The sequence below is a fragment of the Ceratotherium simum genome, chromosome 31, assembly GCF_057802395.1.
Source record: "Ceratotherium simum simum isolate JZ-2026a chromosome 31, ASM5780239v1, whole genome shotgun sequence".
Lineage (NCBI taxonomy): Eukaryota > Metazoa > Chordata > Mammalia > Perissodactyla > Rhinocerotidae > Ceratotherium > Ceratotherium simum.
In genome coordinates, this window is record NC_141930.1 from 25,612,869 (window position 1) to 25,630,817 (window position 17,949).

Consider the following 17,949-nt stretch of genomic DNA (forward strand, 5'->3'; position numbering starts at 1 on the left):
TATGCCTAATCAACACATGTTCAACTTGGCAAAGCTGCTTCTGATCCTTTAAAAAATGGAGTGTATATGTTTAGGGACCGTGGTTACTTACCTTGTCATTTTTTGCATTAGTAAGCTAGTATTAGTTGCAAAAAGAAATGAACAGCATAAAAAAATTAATGTTTATTGCATAATCAATCACAGAATATGCCAGCAAGGACAGCTTGAGTTTGAACTGGCAGCAATGTGAGTGTAAGAGACCATTTGCATAGGAAAGAGAGCAACTACTGACCCTATCCAACATGCCTGTCAACACTTGCTTGATTTGCTTATTATAAACTCCAAAGGGCCAAAGTTTAAAAAGAATGAAAAATTGTCCAATTCATAATCTAGTAAAAAATGTAAAGGTTCAAAGAATCTCCCAGTGTACTGTTCTTTAAATTTCAATAGCTAGCATCAGTTATTTTTAAGTATAATCTTGTGCAAATATTTTCAAATGAAAGTCTTCTTTCTTATGGAATATTTGCATCTTATTGTAAAGATGAGCACATCATCGTTGGCCTAGTACTTCCTTAAAGTACCAGGTTCTTTATTTTTTTTAGCATATAATGTATATTTAACCTTATAAAATTATAGTCTTGTATAGTAATGAAATGAATTCCCACAAATGTATTTGGGTAATGAATCCTTGAGATAAATATTTTTTATGAATACAAGATGTAAACTGAATTTTCACTAAATAAAATAAAATATAATGAAAATTCTTAGAAGTGATGTCCCTAAATTTTGGTTTCACATGTTGGAATTGAGATGGAATTGAACAAGAAAGAGAACACAGGAAAAGACACACACACACACAATAAGTGCTTTGAAAATATCCACAAAATAATAGAATTTTAGAGATGTAGGGGATCTTAAAAGAGCACTAGTTTAAGCCCTTTATTTTCAAATGAAGAAACTAATATTTAACATCACGCTACTGCGAACACAATTTTCAGAAAATTGAAGCAACGTGTGAAATGGCAATATTTTACTAAAAACAAAATGATCCCTAGTGTTTAACAGCCAGTGCAAATAAAGAAGAAAAATTTAAAAAGTGCTTAATAAATTCTAAGAAGGAGCTTAGAAGTCTGGAAATTCTAAGAAGGAGCTTAGAGGTTTGGAAAGGCAGAAGTCTGAGGGCCGGGTACCAGCCTAGGCTGCACCATATGAGATTTATATGACTTTGGATTGGTCACTGAGCTTTTGTTGAGCTAGGTTTCCTGGCCTGCCTACTGTGAGGTTTTGTAAGCCTTGGTGAATATTTTCAGCATTCATCCAGTGGCCTAAGCCAGTATTTCCTCCATCAACTGTGACTGAGTTTGCCCAATTGTCTTTCTAGACCCAAATCAATATTAGTTAATATTCTTCTATATATTTACAAAATTGATGGGTGGAAATGTCTCCTTTAATTTCTGTTTCCCTGCTTATCAATGAGTTGATCACTATTTTTATATTCATTTGCTATTCTGTGAGTTAGGTGTTCATATCCTTTCACTATTTTTCTGTTGGGTTACTGGCTTAATCAATTTGAGGTGGTTTTTTAATATATAAAAAGTATTGCTTTTTTATGTCATGTACATTAAAAATGTGTTCTTACAGTCTGTTACTTCTATTTTACCTTTCTTAATGGTGTTTTTGGCTTGATAGAATTTAAAACTGCATTGTGGTCAAATTTGCCAATATAATTCTCTATGACTATGAATGTATGTCCTACTCAGAAAGACTTTCCACATCTCTAATAAAACTATTCTCCTATATTTTCTTCTCCTATAGTTAAAACTTTTAACAAATGTTGGTTTTTCACTTCATCTGGAACTTGGTTTTGTTTTTTGAACGTTATGATGTAAAGCTGGAATCTTCTCCCAGTGTTTGAGACATGCAAGTGTTGGGGTTATGTTGCTACCTACTGGTTATGTTCTGGTTTTATCATAATGACCACAATAGGTAGGTAAGTGGTGAACGGTATGATATATGGTCAAATCGGTTAGAAGTGTGTAGAAACAAGTGCAGTCACTCTAACTTGGAAAAGAGACATGTCATCTTGGCTTTGAGCTGCTTTGTTTGAGGAAACTCACTCACTCTTTACTAAGAAATTAAAAAGTCTGGATCTTTTGCTTTCCTAGTTGTTCCCAGAATGCTGGGGAACATTATGACTAAGGCGCCATTCTTAAACTGAATTTAGCTTAGATGTGTTCAATATTTATACTAGCACTGTGTTAGATTTCCCCTACGACAAAAATTGAGATAGTTCTGAGTATAAGCATATAGATGTGTATAAATGTTTACACAGATATAAATTGTTTCTGTGTAACTTGTTACATCTTCCAAGAGAAATCTGAAGCATTCTGTAGTATTGCTTTTTGAATGTTATTCCACGAAATGGATTCAGCCTCACAATTGCAGATACTAAGACTTAGATACTCATAAGTTAGCATCTACACGGAATCGTATTGATTCTTCTTTGTGAGATTAGGAACCTAGCTCTAATCTTGCCAAATTCGGAATTTAAAAGCTGAGAATTTGGAAGTGGAAAGAATTTTCTACTTATGAAAAAGTTCAGAGTTGCAAGAAGGATTAGCTTCTCTCTATCAGAAGCAGAAGGACTACTTCAGGGAGTGAATCTTGTGGCCCAGAAGAATCACAGGGCCTCTGAGGCCCACTGGCTGGTTCATAGAAGGCACTCAGCAAGAGCTTATTAAATGATTGAGGAATAAATAGCTTCTACACATTCTGGTGGGAAAGAGACCACGGGAGAAATAAGTTTTTTTAACGGTAAAAACAAAAGGGCAGGTCAATTGACCAACTGTTAAAGAAAAATATTTTTCGGGCCGGCCCCGTGGCTTAGCGGTTGGGTGCGCGCGCTCCGCTGCTGGCGGCCCGGGTTCGGATCCCGGGCGCGCACCGACGCACTGCTTCTCTGGCCATGCTGAGGCCGCGTCCCACATACAGCAACTAGAAGGATGTGCAACTGTGACATACAACTATCTACTGGGGCTTTGGGGGAAAAAAAAATAAAATTATTAAAAAAAAAAAAAAGAAAAATATTTTTCACATCTAACACAGTCTTTATTTTTATTTATTTATTTTTTCCCCCAAAGCCCCAGTAGACAGCTGTATATCACAGCTGCACATCCTTCTAGTTTCTGTTATGTGGGACACGGCCTAAGCATGGCCAGAGAAGCGGTGCGTGGGTGCGCGCCCGGGATCCGAACCCGGGCCGCCAGCAGCAGAGCACAAGCACCCAACCGCCAAGCCACGGGGCCGGCCCTAACACAGTCTTTAGATTCCAAAATTAGGGATGCTTAAAGCTTGATGTCTACATCTGGAATTATTGCTGTTGTTCTGGCTCTTAGGTTGTAGATATTTTTAAGACTGCATTGGCTCCTGAAGATTCTTTACATATGCTGTTCACTTCTGACTTATCTGAGATTTTACAGGCTAATGAAGAGCATAGCCTCGCTGTACACTCAAGGAGAATGTGAAGGGCACAGGTGCAGCAAAAGATCTTTCTGGAACATCTAAGCTCCCTACCAAAAGGACTCAGTTAGTTAAATATTTTTTTTTTTTTTTGCCTAAAAAGGGGAAATTGGAAAATATTCTTAAAACCAGTATAATTTAACACATTCTTTGATTTGTGCTAAGACTAACGTAAAATTTGAATAGTTGGGTCTCTCTTCAAATACTTCATAAACTCAGTAAACAGAGTACATTGTGGAGAAAGAGTGAATAAACGCTGTAGAAGAATAGGAAATGGCTTTCTGCATTACACAATGAAAGCATGTACAAAAGATCTACCTAACTCATCATGTCCGCTCCACGTGCCTTAACTAGCATTTTATGTTCTTCTTAGAAGTAGATGGATGCTCGTTGTAACACTAATCTCATTGTTTCGGCATTTGGCTTCCTGACACCTATCTTTAAGATAGCGTGTGTGGATTTAGGCATACATTTTTGTTCTTGCTATAATGAACGTAACACTGATACCCTGTGTTTAGTTATAAAGAATAACAAAGCAGTAAGGAGACGGTGTATCTATTCTTCTTTGTGACAGGCAATGATTTATAGCAACATGCCATGCTGAGCATATGCCCTATCTAACAAGGGTAGTTATTATTTGAGTGAACCATGCTAGATCAAATTTCAAGGAAAGTTTTGAAAACTTTAATTAAATTCTATGGGATGATTCTTGTTTCTGTTTCTGTTTTACTAGATTGTATGTCTGCTAGTGCCACACAATAAAGGGCCATGAGACTTGAATAAGTTTTACTATTGAAATTTATCATTCAAAATATTTATCTGATACTTTGTAACTTTTTCCTTTTCTTTTTTATTCCTTTTTGCTACTATGTCTCTACATTTTGATTGGTTTATTTATTTAAGATTACAATCACATTTCCTACAATCACATTCCTATTCCCTCCAATCTCTGTGGAGAAATGTTTTAAACACACAGTCTTGATTTTAAGGAAAAATTGGGCACAGATAATTACAACAACTGCCCAAATGCATTAATAACATTAAAAGGAATCATATATGGTATTTGTACAGGACGTGGACACTGACCAAAAGCCCTTGAACTCTCATGATCTCATTTAATTCAAGTAGACTTAAATCCTTCCTTGCATTTTAAGCAGGCTTATTTTAGTTTCTGTAATTTCAAGTTGGTTTTTTACTAATTGACAAAATTGGAAGCAAGTATACTGTAAAAAAAATTCAGAGCCACTTACAGCTAAAGTCACTATGTGGTTATTTTTCTTTTCTTCAAAGTGACATAGAGGCTCTGTGAGACTGAGTGTTCACCAGACAAATGAATGGTTTGAGGATTACCATATGCTTTCTCGTCTTGGTGATGCATAACGCACTGACGAAGATACCACCGCCCGAGCTTCTGTTCAGCAAAGTGTCTCCTCCTACTCTCACCGCAGCTGCAGACCTAACACCAAAGCCAGCCGATGGCACCATCCTTCTCTTTGTAAGCAAATGACTGTGGATGATACAAGCTTATTTGACAATAACTAAATTTGCTTTAAGAGCAAGTATAATGCAGGAGAAAAAAACTAATCATGCTATTGTTATTTTGACACATTTAGTTACCATTTAGAAAATGCTCTCCTAATTTTCAGCTTGACATGATCTCAGCATCCAGTAGAAAGCTGAGGATTTTTCATCCCATTGACAGGAATCCATTAATAAAACAACAATCTTTTGTGTATAGTAATCTTTAATCTTATTTTGTCACACACTTCTCGGGAGCATTTCCACTTGTTCTACAGTATAATTTATGGCACTGAAACAACTCGTGCCCTGGAAAAGGTCACTCTGTCAAGGTTTACTTGTCTTTGAAGAAAAGTAATAGAGCATTATTTATGAACCGAAGAATGCACTTCACTGCTTTAATCAATCAGGAAGATGCTTGTATTATTGTATCTTTTACTGCTACCCACCCCCTCCCGCAAAAAAAAAAACATAAGCAAAGGATATGTCAATCTTGCTTTCTCTTTTATGTTGCAAAAGGCCTCTTACCTTTCATGTCTCTTCTGCTTTTGTGTTTATGGCACTATGGAAATAACAAGCCTGATGATGTCTGATATCTGGGAACAATTTGTAAATTATATGCAAGAGGTTGATCTTTTCTAAAGATCATAGAACCTCTGGACAGATTAACCAGCCCATCCAGTACGCTCATCATGTGAAACTCATCTGATAAAACAGAAGGGGATTTGCAATTAAAAACCTCATGGATAAAGAAAAAAGTAGAAGAGGTTTGAAACTGTCTTAGAGAGTAATCAGCAAAACAAAAGCAATTACTGTGTTTTTGTACAGAAGATCCCAAAACATAACCACAGTTGGTCCCCATATGTTTCTAGAAATCACCACAAGCACAAATTAGAACATGCTGTGTGGGGAAATGAATTGGTAGTTCATTAGAGAAAATAGTTACAGTTGGAATAAATGTCTCCAATAAGGATTTAATTTAAGTTAGAAAGATGTTGGGTGTGAATTAAACACCAATAGATACCAATGTCATCTTAATAAAGTTTAAAATGTATGTTAAAAAAATATTTAATTACAAAATGGTTAAATATGGGCCTATGTATTTTATAATGCATGGATATGACTTTAAGAATAGGTAAAAATCAGCCGACAATGACTCTTTAGAACTTAATGGAAAAAAATAAGCCACAGAACTGGAAAATGAAATGTGTTTGAAATATTTTGTTTTACATGTCACATTAACCAAAGCACCAAACAGAGTATTGAGGCATTATAGTGATTTCCACGTAGACTTAGAAGTTAAGACTGGATCAAATAAAGTCAAATTATTAGTTTATTTATTTACACCCATCACAAAGATTTTGAGATTGAATATAAATTTAACTAAGATGCTAACCACTTGAAAGGAAAACAACTGATTAATTCAGTCAAAAGTTTAAAAAATAACTCCCATCCCTCAAAACGATGATAAAACTAGTTCCATTACCAAATGAGTGAACAGAATTTGAAGTTTTTAAAAATTTTTGTAGTGATTGAAAAAAATTGCCTTTACATACAAATAGATACTTTGAATTCCAGAATGAGGATAATAAAAAAGGAATTCTCTCAAGGATCAAGGGGGAAGGGACTTTGCAGTTGGACCTGATGTGTAGGTGAAACATAGAGGAAGAGAGATGTGAAAACATGAGAGATGTTCCTTAAAGTATGAGGGAGGCTGGTCATTTAAAATGGTATCTGGTTCACCTCTATGTTGAAACTCTCCCAGCTTCCCAATAAAATATTTAAGAAGAAATGAAGACATAGCATAAAAACATGATAATTCACAATGTCAAAATATAAGGCTGACTGTTGCCACACTCTGAGAAGACAGAATAAAATGGAAGTGCTATCAAGTACCAAGCCACACCTAAAATAGAGCATTCTGCTCACTGGGAAGAAAGTAGGGATATACCACAACTGCCTCTCAACGTCTGTCCATTGGCTCATCAATCCTTAGCTAAGTCTCTGCCATGTGTGTGCAATTGTTTGCACATCACTTCCTTTTGATATCACCTCTGTGTCAAAAAGGTGCTTCTTTTAGTTTGTCATTTTGGATTTTGCAATTCTCATACAGCAACAGGGAAGGAAGAGATTGACAGTGACAGTATGCTGGAGGTTGGAGAGTAACAAGGGAAAAAGGCATAGGAGTGGGAGGGAGACGGCAAGAGCTCTCATAGCTATATATATAGGAGATCAAAAGTGTTACTGAATGCCGTGATTTCAGCGTCACAGAACCAGGGGGTGAGGGTCAGAGTGCATACCACCTCAACCCAGCAAATCAGTCTGAAGCATTGATTAGGCGTATATAGGCAGATTGTTGGCTCAATGGCAGTTCTACAGCTTATCTAATCTCTAAGTCTCAGTTTCCCCATCTGGAAAATGGAGATGGTAATAGGAACATCCTCAGAGAATTATTGTGAAAATTAATTAAATAATCATGTAAACTGTTTAACTCTGCCTGGCACACAGTGAACATTCAAACATAGGAGATCTTTTTATTTGAAAATAGAAAATGATAGACCAAGGAAAACATATGTTTGAGGCAATTTAATATAGGAAAAGCCAAGGCATAATCCATAAAGAATATTGTTTTATGCCTAGGAGAGAAACTCCTGTGTTCCTGGGACAGGAGAGAATTTGGTTGTTCCTTCACCAATTGTATACAGCACTTTCCCGTGAATTCTTGTCTCAGGGACTCCTGGGGAAAGCCACACTGAGACACCACACATACCTCTCATTGTCAAACACTGTCTCTGGCTAGACTTCATTTAAAGATTTATAAACAGAAGAAAATAACATGAAGCTTATTAAAAATACAGCAAATTTTGTGGTGAATTGAACATGACTTTTTGAAGCCAATGCAGAGACTAGTAAATGCACTTTGACATGGCTCACATTCATTCTGAATGAAGAAATATCTACTAAAGAGAGACATATTGGTTCATTAAGCAGACATTCCTAATTTAAAAATGTCTATTGAGAGACAGTTGAGTGATCTACAAAGAAACAAAGATTAGATTAATTTCATACTTTTCCTCTGCAATATTTGGTGCCAAATTATAGTGTTATTAGTCAAGAATTTTACACATAGCTAAGTCGTATATTGAAGCTGAGAAAGTATTTTCAGATATACTAAGATTCCAGAAATGAATTGTTATAAAACATTGCAGAAAAGAATATTCCAATTAAGGGAGAGGTGGATCAAAATTAGGAACTCAAGAATTGTGAAGGCATAACATAAAAATATAGTGGTGATATGAAACCATTCAAAATATAGTTGTGTAAATAATTATTTTAAATTAAATTGTTTAAATAATTGTTTTATATAATCAATTACAAAATTGCATAAAAATTATCATTGAAAGAGAAAGGGTATAATGCAAAAAATTACTAAATAAACATAATTGATCAAAAGTTCAGATTTTTAACAAATACTGAAATTTAGAGAATGACTAAATTGAGCTATATTTATATATATATATTATATTTATAAAAGGAGTCTAAACATGAAATTATATTTCTATTATCTTTTAAGAATGATAATAGGATTCAAAATTCTGAAAAAAGTAAAAGTAAATGAATATGTCCATGTATAAAAAGGAGAAGATAAAGGAAACAGAAAAGAGCATTAAAAACAGAAAGCATGACGCCCATTATAGCTCCCCTGACTACAACAGAAATTCCCAAAGGCAAGGATCTTGTTTGTCTTATTTACCAACATTTACCAGAAGCACGCCTGAAACATAATAACTCTAGCTATTTGTTGCCTGAATGAAGACTGCACATACCATCTTTAAAATAAACATAAATGTGATAATATTACCTAGTAAAAAACAAAATCTCTTAGAAATTTTATTTGAGATCATTACACTTTCTTTTAGCTTTGAAAGATAATGGGTAAAGACATAAAAGTAGTAATATTAAGGGATTGACTAATAAATTGAGATTTAATTAAGATAAATTTTTACATTATGTAAAGAGGGATATACATTTCTTTCAAGTGAATATGCCCTCAAGACACTAAAGTGCACTAAAAGCTACAATAATTAAAATGCTCATACAAGAATAGACAAATCAATGGATATTGGATTATATATTTGAGAATATAGTATTAAGTTTGTGATAAAGTTACAATAACAAATTAATGAGGAAACACTGCATTAACATTTCATAATACTTTTTGTAAAATGGACTATTTGGGGAAGAAGTCAAATTAGGTCTTTGCCTTACAACCTACAGCCAATTGGATTTTAAAAAGAAAGCAAGAGAAAAAGAAAAACCTAAAAAAAGTATGCATGGATATTTACTCCCTGCCAGGGAGTAAGACTTCATATGCCTTCAAAACAATGAAGAAATTATACCTAAAAATACTGATAGAATTGTCTCTTAAAAACTCAACATGACCTCGGTATTGTAAATCAACATAAAAATCTAATAAATGACAAACTGAGTATTATATTTGTTGCATATATAATTTGTAATATTCTATCTGTAGTATTATATTTATATATTTAATGTATTTATATATTTTATTTCATGTATATTATAAATATACATATATTATTATGTAATATAATTGGTAAATTATATTTACTTCTAATTACCTAAACGTAAAGACCTGTTATGAATAATCAAGACAAATTTTAAATCCTGATTTTTAAATATAGGTGAATCATGAAGAATTTACAGATTAGGAAATATAAATATGAAAATAAATATGCAAAAATGTTCAACCTCACATGATTATTCCAATTAATGCAAATATACAAAAGACATGGTATTTTTATTCATCAAATTAGAAAGGATATCTTTTAAAATTTCATAATTGATGTTAATGTGAGTACAGTGAAACCAGTGCTCTTAGGCATTGTTCTAATGAAGTAAATGGACACATTTCTAGAAAGTGATTTGGCATCAGTTTGCAAAAGCCTTTAAGTTCTTTTTGCTTCACCCAGTAATACTACCTTAATACAGTCACAGACAAATATTCATGAAGAATGTTCATCACATAATTTTTAAGTATGCATAATTTATATATTCAGAAAGAAAAATATTTCCCTAAAATACAAAAAAAGAGAAAAGAAAATGTAGAACTAAAAAAAACAGAGAATTGTACTAAATATAGAGTGACTGCTCCATGTTGAGGAGAGAAACTTGGGTTTTCCTAGGGCAGAAATGAGGTCAAGTGAATGTGATGTTTTGAGTCATCACAAATAAAATGTATTTGGATATACCTGGGTCCCACGAGAGAAGTAGCCTTTTACTCAAAGACTCCAGTGAGGCTGAGAGTAGTGTGTAGCCTGGAACTGGAAGTGATACTTAATTAGTCATAAAGAGTATAACCCCAGCAATCAAGGTCTTCTGAAAACTGCAGACATGGGTGAGTAAGTAGCATGAGCTCCTGGTTAACCAAGGTGCAAAAATCCTCAACAAAATATTAGCAAACTGAATTCAACAGTACATTAAAAGGATCATACAAGATGATAACGTGGGATTTGTTCCAGGGATGCAAGGGTGGTTCAGTATATGCAAAGCAATCAATGTGCTACACCACATTAACAAAATGAAGGATAAAAATCATATGATCACCTCAATAGACGCAGAAAAAGCATTCGACAAAATTCAACATCCTTTCATGATAAAAACTCTCAACAAACTAGGTATAGAAGGAATGCACCTCAACGTAATAAAGACCATGTATGACAAACCCACAGCCAACATCATACTCAATGATGAAAAGCTAAAAGCTTTTTCTCTAAGATCAGGATAAAGATAAGGATGTTTACCCTTACCAGTTTTATTCAACATAGTATTGGAAGTCCTGGCCTAGAGCAATTAGGCAAGATAAAAGAAAAAAAAGGCATCCAAATAGGAAAGGAAGAAGTAAAATTGTCTCTGTTTGCAGATGACATGATAGTATACATAGAAAATCCTGAAGACTCCACCAAGAAACTGTTAGAACTAACGAATGAATTCAGTAAAGTTGCAGGATACAAATCAGTATGCAAAAATAGTTGCATTTCTATACACTAACAGCCAACACTCTGAAAGAGAAATTATGAAAATAATCCCATTTACAATAGCATTAAAAACAATAAAATATTTGGGAATAAATTTAACCAAAGAGGTGAAAGATCTGTATACTGGAATCTATGAGACATTGATGAGAGAAATTGAAGAAGACACAAATAAATGGAAAGATATTCTGTGCTCATGGATTGGAAGAATTAATATTTTTAAAACATTCATACTACCCAAAACGATCTACAGATTCAATGAAATCCCTACCAAAATTCCAATGACATCTTTCAAAGAAATAGAAAAAATATTCTTAAATTTATACTGAACCACAAAAGACCCCGAATAGCCAAATCAATCTAGAGGGAGAAGAACAAAGCTGAAGGCATCACACTTCCTGATTTCAAACTATATAACAAAGCTATAGTAATCAAAACCATATGGTATTGGCTTGAAAACAGACAGGTAGATCAGCAGAACAGAATAGAGAGCCTAGAAATTAACCTATACATATATGGTCAATTAATTCATGACAAATGAGTCAAGAATATACAATAGGGAAAGGATGGTTTCTTCAATAAATAGTGCTGGGAAAACTGGATATCCACGTGCAAAAAAATAAAGCTGGGCCCTTACCTTACACTGTACACAAAAATTAACTCAAAATGGATTAAAGACTTGAATGTAAGATCTGAAACAATGAAACTCTTAGAAGAAAACATAGGTGGGTAAGCTCTTTGACACTGGTCTTGGCAATCATTTTTTGGATTTGATACCAAAAGAAAGGCAACAAGAGCAAAAAGAAACAAGTGAGACAACATTAACTAGAAAGGTTCTGCACAGCAAAGGAAACAACAGAATGAAAAGGTAACCCATGGAATGGGAGAAAATATTTGAAAACCACACATCTAATAGGGGGTTAATATCTAAAATATATGAGGAACTCATACAACTCGGTAGCAAAAAAACCAAATAACACAATTTAAAAATAGGCAGAGGAACTGAATAGACATTTTTTCAAAGAAGATATACAAATGGCCAACAGATACATGAAAAGGGGCTCAACATCATTAATCACCAGGGAAATGCAAATCAAAACCATGAGATACCATTTCACCCCTGTTAGGCTGTCTATTATCAAAAAAGCAAGAGATAACAAATGCTGGTGAGGATGTGGAGAAAAGGGAACCCTTGTGCACTGTTGGTGGGAATGTAAATTGGAACAGATGCTAAGGAAAACAGTATGCAGGCTCCTTGAGAAATTAAAAATAGAACTACCCTGTGATCCAGCAATCCCACATCTCCATATATATCCAAAGGAAACAAAACCACTGTCTGAAGAGATATCTGTACTCCCATGTTCCTTGCAGCCCAACTCCCATATTCACAACAGCCAAGGTATGGAAACAACTTAAGTGTCTGTCAACAGATGCATGGATAAAGAAAATGTAGTATGTGTATATACAAATGGAATATCATTCATCCTTGAAAAAGAAGGAAAATTTTCCATTTGCAACAACAAGGAGGGCATTATGCTGAACGAAATAAGCCAGTCAAAGACAAGTCCTCCACAGTATCACTTATATGTGGAATCAATTTAAAAAGAAGTGAAATTCATAGAAACGGAGAGTAGAATTGTGGCTGCTAGGAGCTGGTGGGTAGAGGATATAGGGAGAGGCCGGTAAAAAGGTACACACTTTCAGTTATAAGATGAATAAAGTCTTAGGATCCAATGTATAGCATGTTAACTATAGTTGATAACACCGTATTGTATAATTAAAATTTGCTAAAAGAGTAGAACTTAAGGTTCTCACCAAAAAACAAAAACCAAAACAAACTAAATATGTGAGGTGATGGATGTGTTAATTAACTCAATGGTGGGAATTGTTTCACAATGTTTATATACATATATATATACTATCGTGTGCACTTTAAATATCTTACAATTTTATTTGTCAATTATATCTCAATAAAGCTGGGGGAAAACAAGAAACCTTCCTGTGACTTACCTCAGTTGGATATACAGTTCTTAGTAAATATTCTTCAACACTTCACCTGTGCACTTATGCCTGGGGATTTGTATCTTTGTGACCTGAACCATAACAGGAGACAGTTTACACAGTAATTTAGACTTTGAGTAGTTATTTGACCACTACCTCTCAGTTTCTTCAATTGTGTAATGTGGATAATGTGTTTTTGTGTGTGAGTGTGTGTGTGTATGTACGCCTTAGATATAAAGTGTTTAACAAGTACCTTGTCTAACACCATAAGTGGTGTTTGTTGATGCTAAGTGATAGTAGCACGTACGTACCTAAGTATGTGTGTGTATATTGAGAAAGATACTCTCCTTGATCAAACCCTAGCCAGGCTCCTCTGAGCCCTCTTCTCAACTAGGCCTCAACCTTGGCCTATAAAGACTTGAACAAACACCAATATAGTTTCTAATAGGTCAAGTTACATCCCAAGGATGACCCTAGTCCCCCTTAAATTGCCTGCCTGAGAAAACTCAAGCTGCCAAAAAATTTGCTGATTGTCCCAGCCAATGCCTGAGGAGGGGACCCCTGTCTCTCCGTCTCTGTGGGAGGGTGGGAGTCGAAGTTCAGTAAGAGCCAGTAAACAAACCCAAAATTGGTTTCACATGAGCCAACTCCCTCTCTCTTCCTGCTTTTGTAATTTCTCATTTCCTTGACTCTACAGAGACCCCACCCTACTTCCTCAGTCTCCCTTTAAAGGCCCAGTCACCTCTGTACGAATCGAAGTTGAGTTCAGTCCACGCTGGACTCTTTTGCCTATTGTAGTATATTACTGATTAAAGTCTGTCCTTACCACTTTAATGTCTGGCTTTGTTTACCTGGACAATATAATCACTCTCTGTCAAAAAATATGGGAGAACTCCAGTATTCTAGGGCTGAGATCTTCAACAGAAACAGTTACTCCTTCTTTCATATTTCCCTGGAGGCAGCAATGAGTAAACCAGAAAGCCTTCAGAACTCTGTTAAAGGCTGTGTCTCCAATGGGGCTACTCAGTGTCCCAGTTGATCGAAATAGGTCTCTTCAGAAAAGCTTTGTTACGTAAGTATTTCTATAACTTAATTGATCAAGGCCATTTTTGTTTCTCTAATGACCACTTGATTCATCTGCTATTAGGTACAAATTCTTAGACTACTTTGACATCACGGGTTATTTATTTCAACCTTTCCCACCCCATCCCCATTCACATCTAACCCAGACAAACCCAGAAAAAATTTCTATCTTTTAAAAAAATTTCCAAAGACTCAACATCTCCTCTTATAGGATATTCAAGTTTTTAGGATCACTCTTTCTTGGTTAATTCCATAATTACTCTAATACTTTGTGTATATATTTCAGTCTGATCATCCCTTCTCTTTTCACCTGTAGAGATAAACTCATCTTCAACTAACATTTATTAGATGTTTAGAATAAAAAAATTAGTCATTTAGCTTTTATAATAACCACAGACAGTAGATTTTGTTACACAATCAGAAAAATGAAACTCGGAGAGAGCAAGTGATTAGGAACTATTTAAGGATAGAGAGGGGGATCTGAGCTCTCAGGTGTATCCATGCTGCTGGTGGCCTTTCCTACACCCTTGGTAGACAGTACCACTGCACAGGGAGCTCTGTCTTCCTGCACCGAAGCATGGCTGCAGAATCCTGCAACAGACTCCCAATCAGCTTCTACCAAGTGATGAGAGTTGGCATGAAAGTTTAAATCTATTTACCACCTCTGATTTGGCAGAAAATCATTATAAAATCACAATCATCACATAACTCAAAATGTTTTCTTCATAGGACACTAATAATCTTGAAGGTGATTTGTATCTCTTTTATTTGAAGGAGCCCCAAACACAACTGAGTATTTCTATACTATCCGAAACTTAAAGTGAAAACCCTATTTCAGAGTCCCCACACTTTCTAATGTTTGATCCCAAATTCATCTTGCTTGCTGTTTTATGTTAAGCTCTATGCTGTTCTAAAATTCTGTTTCTTTTATGATTGCACAATATCATATTCCAATACCTAACGGGTTAGATACAATGCCCATTGAAATGATAAAGTATAGTTTCAAAAGAATGTGGCATATATGTTCATGCCCTTTTCTTTTTCAACTGGAAGGAACTGTTTATAAGAGAAAATGGGAATACATTTTAAAGCCCATAAAGTAGAAAGACACAGTATTCTAAAGGACAATAATTAAAGCTAAGGAGATTATAATGCAGCCAAGAATGGTTATATCACTTATTTGTGCAATGAAATTGAAATAATGCTGTTTGAAATTCCATTGAAAATATGATTGCTAATATCAGAGATGACACAAATGAAGCTAAATTTTAATGAGGAAAGAAAATGGAAAGACTCTCCAAGCCTGTGTAATTTGTTCAACTCAGAGCTAAATATATTATCTAAAAATGTATAGAAACTGATATGCTCATCATTCTACAGAACTAAAATGTTAGTAGACTACAGAAAAGATTCATTACTACTGCTGAAAAATGATGATTCTTTGTAGCAAAAAGCAAGAAGTAGATGGTGTTTCTTCATAAAGGGCTAGTGTTTATTTTGAGGGTGAATTTCACACTTGTTGGAAAGGTAAAAATTATACACATTCCTGATGGCTTACAAGTATTTGCAATTACAGAATATAATGATTAGCTAAGTGAAGGTCAGGATGTCACCAAGATTTAATCCATCTCATATTCTGCTGGGAAATGTCTTGAAAATTAAAATATAACCCTGTTTGTTTAAATGAAATGCCCGGGAATTTAGACATTACGTTATTTGAAAAGATACAGTGCAGAAGGAAGAAATAAGATCTAATTAACAGAGAAGATCCTTTTCCTTGTTGCTGAGTTTTTGTTTACTAAAATATTAGTTAACATTTTTCTATTTATAACAGTCTGTGTGGACCACCCTATCTTACAGGTCTGAAGGGGGAGCAAATGAGCCCCCAACCAAGGAATCTCCCCTGTTTACTTGCCTGTGATTTTCAGAAGTAGTATCACTAGTTAAAGATCTTTGCCATGAGGCTTATGTCTTCACTGATTGAAATATAGCTTAGGAAGTTGTGAAAAAGTGAGTACCTGGCTTCCACTGCACCTTTCTGATAACCCTCCTGCCAGGGCTTTCTGTAGGAAATAGGAGAGGAATTTCTAGTCTAGTAAGAGAATCCCCAATCCACTCTGCTTCTCACTTATACCACAAAGTACCCACTGCAATCCTGTGTGTATGTATGTATATGCATGTGTATTTGTGTGTATGTATGTATATGTGTGCATGCATGTGAAAGTTTGTGTATGTTTGTATGTATATGTGTCTACGTATATACATATTCACCATTTATTTATTCGTACAGAAACACATTCACAGAATATTAACTAAATATTTGCTATGGGCTGTTGTGCTATTGCTAGGAGTACAAAGTAGAAGGAGACTTGAAGTCACACCATGTTTGAATCAGATAAACCAGAATTAAAATGTTTACTCTGCTCCTTATTATCTGTGTAACCTCAAGAAAGTGGACAAAAGTCTTTTTTATAAAATGGTGATAATAATATGTGGCTCCTAGAGTTGATGTGAGAAATAAATAATTGCTTTGTGAACAAACGACACAGCACTTATAGTAAGTACTCCATAAATGACAGATACATAGCAATGATTAAGTTTTTATCTGGTATAAATTCATTTCTTCCTCCTCTTTCATCATCAGTTTCTCTCTCTCTCTCTCTTTCTTGGATCATTCCCATTAACATACAGACAATTTCCTATTTTATTTATATACCAAAAAATCTTCCTTACCCCACTTCTCCATCCACGTAGAGCCCATTTCTCTGCTCCTCTTTACAGCAGAATTCCATGAGTTGTCTGTATTCATAACTTCAATTCTTCTCCTCCCATTCACCTTTGAAAGCAATCGGATCAGGCCTTCTCCCTCTCCACTCCACCAGAATTATTTTTATGAAGGCTACCAATGTCTTCTATTTTGCTAAATCTAAGGTCAATAGTCAATCCTTATCTTAATTGATTCTCAGCATCATTTGACCAAGTTAATGTCTCTTGCCTCTTTGAAAGATTATTTTGCTAGGCTTCTGGGACAAGATATTCTCCTGGTGCTCCTCTTGCCTCACCAAAAGTTTCTTCTCAGTCTTCTCTGTGGATTCCTCATCATTTCCCCAACCTCTTAGACTTACAGTGACCATGCTCAGACCTTGGACTGTTTTCTCTCTCTACATTTACTCCCGTGATGAGCTCTTCTAGTTCCATAGCTTTACATGTCAGTGACTTACAGTTTTGTATCTCCAACCTAGACCTCTCCCCTGGATTCCAAGCTGTCTTAGTCAACTGCTTACTTACTATTTTTAATTGGATGCCCAACTGACGTCTTGAAATGACGTTTTGATCTTTCCTCAAAGCTTACTTCTCCTGTAGTCCTTCTGATCATAGTAAATAGCAACTCTATCTTTTCTGTTGTTTATGCCAATGACCACACTATCATCCTTGGTTCTCTTTTTCTTCTCATATTATATATTACCCCATATATCAAATCTGCTGTCATTGCCTTAAAAGTTGATCCCAGATCTGACCACTTCTCTCCAACCTCGCAAACCACTGGTATCTCTTGAATGAATCAGTTGCCTCCTAACTAGTCTTCCTGCCCTTGCCTCTATGCAACCTGGCTGCTGGAGTAGTCCTTTTAAATCCATGTCAGCTCACCAGACTCCTTTGTTCAAAATCCTCCAATTGTCTCCCATCTCACTTTCAGTAAAAACCATAATACTCATAACAGCCCACAAGGCTAGCCCTATGAAATTTTTCTCCTCTCTGACTTTGTCTTCTACTATGCTCTTATCACACCGGC